Below are 9228 nucleotides of genomic sequence, written 5' to 3'. Positions count from 1 at the left end.
GCTCATGAAAAAGGGGGGCAAAAACAAAAGTGCTGCATTTATTATTTTGGTCAGTGTATTTACCAAGGGTGCCAATATTTGTGGAGGGCACTGTATAGTGCAATATAACATCAGATACTCATTGGACAAAGTCAAAATTCAAAGTCTGTTGACTATGACTGATCATACAGCACAACTACAAAATCATTTTAACAGGATCAATGATACAGTGAACTAACAATTGTTCCTTTATCCATCATTATATAATACATCCAGGGTTACTATTCACATCTGATGAATTCAAGTGACAGCTCTGAATAAGGCGTCCACATTTCCCAGAAGTGCTGGCTATAAAAACAGTAAACACAGTCCTTTTTTCAAACTGCTTTGTAGTGTAGAAATAATAAAAGATGCATGAGGAGGAATACATGTGACTCCATAGTTTAGAAAGAGCCATTCTTTGTAGCTAAGCTTTTTATTGTGATTATATCAAGAAAGTCTACAATATCTGGAGAACACTAGGCTTTTGGAAGAACCTCAACTGGCTGATGCCACGGTAAGAACACACACAGTATCGGACCCTTCAGCAGTGAGTGACAAGCTGGTTGTCACAAACTATTACTTCTGAGTGGGCATCAAATAAAACAGAAACAGTTCACCCAAAAATGTCATTCCAAACCCGTAAGACCTTTGTTCATCAACAGAACACAAACAAAGATATTTTTGATGAAATCTGAGAGCTTTCTGACCCTGCATAGACAGCTTTTACACACAAAAAGTATCCTTGTAGCTTCATAAAATTACAGTTAAAACACTGATGAACTATTTTCATCATGAAAACATGAACTATTTTAACAGCATCCTTACTACCTTTCTGCTGTCTATGCAGGGTCAGAAAGCTCTTGGATTTCATCAAAAATATCTTAATTTGTGTTCTGAAGATGAACGAAGGTCTTACGGGTTTGGAATGACATGAAGGTGGGCAATAATGAGATTTTTCATTTTTGGGTGAACTATCCGGGGCCAGGGTTTTAGAAAGCGCTTGTAAATCAGTGGGGTCAGTCAGTTCAGTAGCTAAGTCTGGCACAACTTAGCAGAACAGCTACAAAGTGAGAAGATGCACAAAAAATTGACATGTATAAAAATAGAATAACAGGTGGTTTCTTGATCATCTCTGACCTTCTTTTGTAAGTGCGAACAGGTTCTCCTCTGTAGTACGTGGATTAACTGAACTATATGTTACAAAAGAAAAGGGATTCTAAATTCTCACACTTTCAATGACTAGTGTCAACACTATCAACCCAACCAGACATCTTGCGTGTGATGTGTGTCATATTATTGTATTGTCTGACTTTTGACCTAACTCATTTTTCACAGATTTGAATGTGATTATTGTGCACCAGTTGATAAAGTGAAAGTATATGCATTAAACATTACTTCATGCTATAGGGTTTCCCAAACTGGGCTTCCTGAAAGAACCACAGGGGGTTTGTGAGTTGTTTTATACATTTATATAGAAATGATAAATATGTACATTCAAACAAATAAAAATAAAACACCTGAACAGTTAGAGCGGAAAAAACTGTATTTGTTTACCATCATGTCCATGTGACCATCAGTGAACAAGCAAATGTGTTAATAAATCATTGAAGGGCTCCAAGTAAATATTTTAGGTCAAATGTAGTTGAGGTACTTAATTTTTGGAATCTGACTGGACAATTCAGGTTACATGTAAACAGTTAACAGTATCATCACTCTTATCTAAAGTTCCTAACTTACTAGAGAGACAATACATTGTGCTTTTGTTGATTATCACATGATGAATTGTCACATAAATTAACAGCGAGTTATGTAACAAGGAGTTACCTTTAGAACCTGCCTCTGTTGGATGACATTTTTGTCATAGTGCCTGTAACAGATCATATGGGTTAACATGAACAAGACAGAATAAAAGAATGTATTCTCATACATATTATGTTCTTTGTTCAAATGACTGTAATAGTCAACCAAATATCATGGTTAAAGTGACAGATTTGTCTAACCAGATGTTTACAATGTGTATAATAAAATATATAATGTCCTTTAAATCTATTATGTTGATCACAAACTTTTGCTCATCCAAGAGGTCATTGCATGTAATAGATAGATAGATAGATAGATAGATAGACAGATAGACAGATAGATAGATGTTAGAGCACCAAGATTTAGACTGTTTATATACTAAAAGCATAATAATGTAGAGACTGACAAATGGCCAGTATCACAATAAGTCCTTCAACTTCTTTCATCTTCTAGTCTCCTACTTTCCCTTAAGTGGCATGACTAGCTGATCTGGTTTCACTTTGTCCAGAGTGTGACTCACAACTACTTTTTTTTCCCTTGTGAATGTTAATCACTCAGTAGATAATTCCGGCAAGTATGCTTGGTAAATATATCAAACCGGTCTGTCCGGCAGCATCAGAAATCAGATTAAACAATGGCATGATGAGCTGGGTCACAGGGTGCCACTGACTCAGATGGTTAGTGAGAGTTATGATAAAAATGATTTGTATAATTATGTGTCATCCTCATTATGTATCATGGTATATAATAACAATGCAATGTTTATAAAGTAAGGGAAAACAAAAGTACCTAACCTGAGGTACAGTCTGAGTAACAACAGGAGTTAATACAAAGTGATACGTTAGGCATTATGATATGTAGTGTAATTTTAAGTAGAATCAATTTAAGTGAAATACGCCAGCTGTGGATACACAGGATAACACAGACATTTCTATGCAATTGTCTGTTATGTTGACATGACTTGACAGTGAAGGTGTCCCATCAATGCTCAAATCAATGCTTGTTTTCCTGGCCAGTCTTAACAAACAGACAGTTAACAAAACCTAAAGCTTAACTTGGTCTACTTGTACCAAAACATACCAGAACAAAAGCTAAATATATGCCTGGATTTATTTTAATCATCTAATTTTGATTGTAATAATCATCTTGATTGCATACTACTGTATACATGAATTAGAAGTAATTAAAAAGAGTGTCTTGCAGTATTGTGTCTAAAATGCAAAATTATTATTATTAACGTCTTGTTTATTCAACTACTGAGCAAAATGACTGACAATCCTGCATATCATCTGAATATCACTATGGCTGTGATCACATGTACTCTGTGTGTGGCCTCGTGACCATACAGAAAAAAATATCATGTGATATTGTAAAAGAATACAACAGAATTTACAAGAATTTACCTTGTGTACAAGGTAAATACAATATCTGACGTGTTTTCTTTATGAGGTGTCACACTGCAAAAAACAGGTTCTTCTAACAACTTCTAACTTCTGTACTTAATGAGAATACTCTAAACATGTTGCTAACAAAGTTGTTTTGTTTACCTTACTTCGATCCTCAAGTACTGTATTTGTTCAAAACTTGTCAAAATGTTGCCCCGACTTTCCAAATTGGGTCATTTAAACAAACAATGCTGAACAATGTTTTACATTGTTTATATATATATATATATTGATATATTTTTTGATGTATTTGATACTTATTACAGTAATATGTTTGCCTCTAGTTTTATGAGGCAAATAACACCCATATAATTTAGTGGGTTCTTAAATAGTTCCTTGCAACGATAAATTGGACAATACTTGTTTTGGACAATCTTTAGTTGCTTTACAAAGAGGTAATGTGAGTTGTTTAAATCAGCAATGACGTCGAACTTTTGAAGGAATCAAGCTTTAGGTCACTGCTAGCACAGCAGGTGATTTATCTTAATTTCTGATATTGTGCTTCATTATTTTGGCTTAATTAAAACAGTGATGATTGGTTGTCATTTGCACATACAATTATTTTGGAGTTGCACTGAACACGCAGGGCAGGTCCACAGTTGTAGTTGTATTGAACAAGAAAGCGTTCAAAAAAAAAAAAAAAAAAAAAGAGAGAGAGAGAGAGAGAAGAAAACGGTCTAATGGCGACCTCTGGTTGTAGAGGAAAGAAGCTGCAAGTTCAGATGTTATAACTGATGAGTTATATAATACCTGGAGAAAGTAGAGAAAGCTGTCTGTTAGCATTCTTGTTCATCTGAAAAGCAGCTGCTTGGCTGGACCCCAGTTAGTACACTAAAATCTGCCATCTTTTCTCCATGGAACCATATAAAAATGCTAAAATACTCAAAATACACATTTAAAGGGGTCATCAGATGCAAACTTCACTTTTACATGTTGTTTGAACATTAATGTGTGTTGGCAGTGCATGTACACATCTACTCTATTATGACAAAAATCCATGCAGTGGTTTTTAATTAATCTGTAAAAATAATATCCACTTTTACAAATCAAGCCGTTCTCAGATGCCTGTCGTTGTGGCGTCACACCAACAGAGGCCGCTCCCACGATAGTTGATTGACATGAGCGTCTTACCTCAGATCAGCTGTAACAGTCCCACCGCCAATATTTCGATGCCGGAGCAGGGATGTAAGTTAGACAAGAATATCTCTGATTGAGCGATCGAGGTGTTGTGTTGCTGGATGTAATAATGAACATAGTGGTCATCATTTACTCCCGACATCTGAGCCGCTGAAGATGCAGTGGATTATGTTTGTTTGTGAAGGGAATGCGCCTCCCAATCTACATAAATGTGTCTATGTACGCGCAAATCATTCGTGATCCAGCTTCACCCACAGCAGAAGTGAGTATAAGTTTTTTTTTCATGAATCTCTGCAATTACCTTTCCTAATAATGTGTTAGTTTGCAAGTTTCGCGGCTAAATGCGCTAAATACGGCTAAAGTAAAAATCTGTCACTCTTCGAGCAGCAGAAAGACGAGAGGGGCGGGGCAAGCAGAGCTCTTTTGCATTTAAAGGAACAATCCCTCAGAATGGGTAGATTTTTGCAGAGCTGATTTTGGCAAGGTAAAAAGGGTGTTGTTTTTCACAACCATTGAGAATTTTTAACCAAAGTATATTATAGACTTTTCATTAAGACCCTAAAGAATCATATCAACTTGTGGAAAATGGGCATCTGATGACCCCTTTAAATTTAAGGGAAGGTGTGTACACCAGATGGTGTAGCTACAACATCTGCCAGCAGGGAGCAATAGTCCCATGATAATCACAACCTGTTTGATATCCAAACAGATCTATAGTGGCTGCAGTATGAACAAAAAGGGACAAGATAATGGAATGTCGTTGGTTCCACAATCAATATCAGTCTCAGTGCGATAAGAACTTTAGCGTCTCTGTTGTAGACTGTTGAAACACAACTGAGTTGTGTGGACTTTGAGCACAAAGACATCTGCTCAACGTGTGAAAAAAAAAGACTGTGACTGAAACGGCATGGTAAATAAATTAAGAAAGAAGTTTTATTTTTGAGTGTACATTCCCCGATGACTGAAATGATTGCATTTAATTATGGGAATTTCAGAACCAACAGTTTTGGTAACAATAGTTAAGGATTTTCTTAAATTATAACACCTATGGTGTACTTAAATTGTACTGCTGGGACATTTTTTGTCCCACAAAAAAGCATTAGCTCATATCTACCAATAAATTTGATCATTTAATCAATTTAATAACTTAAAGTTGATTTGATAAAGATTGATCATTTAATTTGGTTGGGCTTAAATATATAGAAGGATGGGTTTCAGTAAAGTAGTCTAGTTTTCTTAGAAAATGCCCTCCATTTTGACTAATATTGTGGTAAGGAAATTAGCCTTGGTAGTTTGGAAAAAAAATATCTGCAGGCAAACACTGACAAAGCTGAAAACTGGACTCATCAGAGAACATCCTATCCTTATGGTATTTTGCAAACCTCAGCCTGGCTCTTCTTTGCTGCTCATTGATGAAGGGCTTTTTTCTAGCTTTACATGACTTCAGCCCTGGCCTGTTTTCGAACTGTCCTCTCCAAGCACTTCAATGCAGCTGCTGTTTGCCATTCTTTTTGTAGATCACTTGATGTCATCCTGGTTAGTGGAGGGTCATTTTTTTCCTCTGCCGGTCTGCAGCTTTGTTGTCGCCAATGTTTGCAATTTGACCTTGTTCTTTTGAACCACTCTCCTTAAAATTTTAAGGATGGAAGCAACCTCACACTCACTGTAAAAAACGTCAAAACTTTTGTTTTCAACTATTTTGCCATAACCAATAGTTATTTGATTACAATTACTTTGGAGGTACTACCCCAGCTGAAAAATCCAGCATTGCTTGTCACCAACATAAGGTCTGTTTTGCACGCTGGGACCAGCATGGGATGCTGGTTTGCTGGTCCATGGTATGGGATGCTGGTTGCTGGTTTGCTGGATTCCAGCATGGAATACTGGTTGCTAGTTTGCTGGTCCCCAGAATAGGATGCTGGTTTGCAGGATCCCAGCATGGGATTCTGGTGTGCTAGTTTGCTGGATCTCAGCATGAGATGCTGGTGTGCTGGACTGGCATAAGGTATGTTTTGCATGCTGGGACCAGCTTGGGATGCTGGTTTGCTGGTTTGCTGGTTTGCTGGATCCCTGCATGGGATACTGGTCGCTGGTTGCTAGTCCCCAGAATGGGATGCTGGTGTGCTGGATCCCAGCATGGGATGCAGGTAGCTGGTTTGCTGGTCCCCAGAATGGGATGCTGGCTTGCTGGATCCCAGAATGGGATGCTGGTTTGCTGGATTTCAGCATGGGATGTTGGTTGCTGGTTTGCTAGACCCCAGAATAGGATGCTGGTTGCTGATTTGATAGATCCCTGCATGGGATGCTGGTTTGCTGGTCAACAAAATGGGAAGTGGGTGTGCTGGTGGACCAGCATAAGATATGTTTTGCCTGCTGGGGGCAGCTTGGGATGCTGGTTTGCTGGATCCCAGCAAGGGATGCTGGTCCCCAGAATGGGATGCTGGTTTGATGTATCCCAGCTATTACAACTATATCTAAAACTATTAAAATGTTTAGTTCTACTACTTTCAACAGAGGGATAAAAAGAAATTACAAGGTTATAATCATATAATACAATAATGTTGTAACTTTAAATATGTTTTAAATATTGTTTTCCTTTACATAATTAATTTGTTAATTATAGAAACATGCAAGCAAAATTTGAGAATAATTTAAGAAATTTATGACAATTTTTGATTTAAGAAATATTGGAGTGGTCTCTTCATTTTTCCAGAGCTGTATTTCAGAACTCCATTAACCATATCAAATGTTCAGTTGAACAGTGCTGTTTTCATATAATCTCTTGAACTTCTTTCCTATTGTGGTTATCAGAGCAAATGCAGTAGTGATAGTTTGCTCAGGTGCCACTGCCGCCCATCTCTGAGTCTGTAACTTTAACCCAGTATCATCCAAGGCTAGACATTGCATGTTTAGCGTGGGTGAATCGAACATAAAAAGCATAACTTTCTATTGTTCCACCTCACCCATTTCCATTGTCAGCTTCAACTAGAAAGTCAACATGTGACATGTACAGTATATTATTCACTGTGCTAAAACAACTTTCATGTATGCATCTTTTTGAAAGTATTAGGTTAATGGTCTATGTGCATGTTCTGTATTCAAACTGAACAGGGATTGGTACAGAATAAAGCTTTCAGTGCATTTGCAGGGTCTCAGTGAACACCTCAAAATGCAGAAGTTTTGTCTGATGGTTTAGAAGACTTTGAAGTAGGGGTTAGAAAATAAGCTCAGTATATACGTCATGACCGGAAAAAAAATTGATTGATATTCCTTAATATTCTTTAGCAATATATAAACAATTAAATTGAATAAATAATAATTTTATTCATTTATTTATTCAGTTAATTCTGTATAATAATATATATATTTTTTTAAATTGCCAGTTGGCCAGATTTTAAAAAAACAAAGACATGTAAAACTAAGACATGTTCAAGTCAAAGACAGATTTGCTTGTCTTCATTTCTGAGAAAATTTGTCTAGCTTATCTGAAGGTTTTTTCCAGCACGTGACATTCGATAATCCTCATGACGGCAAAACAATAACACGAGAAACATATCAAGATGTGTCTTCATATTTTTGTGACAGGCAATTTCACAAGCAGTTTCGCAGTTTTGTGACAAGCAGCCAAATAATTCCATTTTGTCATGGAGACAAAAGTAAATGTTTTATTTTAAATTACAAGTATGTAATCATATCCTCCTGGGACCCAGGCATAGACTTTTTGTTGTTTGTCAAATTTGTTCAAATTGTTTGTCAAAAATAAACATCTCAGAAAAATGTTATAGGGTTTCAAATCAAAATATGACTTTTAGTTACAAAACAGGGCATAATTTTTTATACATGTCTTCTGTAGAGGACACCAGGACAAACACCATGTTAATCAGGCATTTTGAGGAGACACAATGTCAATAGGGAAAGAAATTATAGATCAATATTCCTATTAAATATGAGATATTCTTATGAAAATGTTTCCTAGTTATTACTTCCATTATAACACTTCTCATTAGAACACATTAGTATGCAAATGAAATGCAGTGTATAGATACATTGTATAGAATGGGAATACTAATTTATGGACATTTTACAAACATATTGCATAAAGTAAAATAGTATATCAAATCATTCTGATATATCTTAAATAACATAGTTGAGAATCATCTTTATAAAAAGTTTGGTTAGAAATAACTTAAAACCTAAAAACTGATTGGTGAATGAAAAAAAAAATATGGTTCTCAAGAGGATATACAATACTTTCAAAAATTTTCATTTACCCTTAAATTTGACATCTGCCAAAAATACACTGATTTGTGGGTGTCTGAATTTGCTTTCAAAGCGTTGTCCATGTATACACTGGTTCCAGATGTATTTTTAAGTGCTCATTTTGTTCTATTGAATGTGGATGGGTTCGGAAACTCTTTGCTTAATCAAAGCATAGATAACTTTTACACACGTTACATAGTTATTAAGATTAAGATTATTTACTTTATTTTCAAAAAAGATTGAGAATTTTTAATACATACTAAATTCTTAACACGACTGAAACTTACTAAAAAGAGACTAAAAGTACAATGCAAATCTTAGAAAGCTCAAAAGCATTCCCTAGAGTAAGAACTTGAAACTTACAGAAAACTAAAGAAGCCTTCCCTAGAGTACGAACTTGAAACTTACTAAAAAGTGACTGAAAGCACAAACCAAAACTCAAATCTTTCCTAGAGTAAGAAATAAAATATTATGTCAAAAGTGAGTTTAAAACAAGATGAATATGCACAATACATCAATAGTATAATAATATGCTAAATATATTTTTAAAGGTTAAACTGACATT

The sequence above is a fragment of the Labeo rohita genome, chromosome 3 (genome assembly GCF_022985175.1).
Source record: "Labeo rohita strain BAU-BD-2019 chromosome 3, IGBB_LRoh.1.0, whole genome shotgun sequence".
NCBI classification, from domain to species: domain Eukaryota; kingdom Metazoa; phylum Chordata; class Actinopteri; order Cypriniformes; family Cyprinidae; genus Labeo; species Labeo rohita.
Note: the sequence above shows the minus strand (reverse complement) of the source record.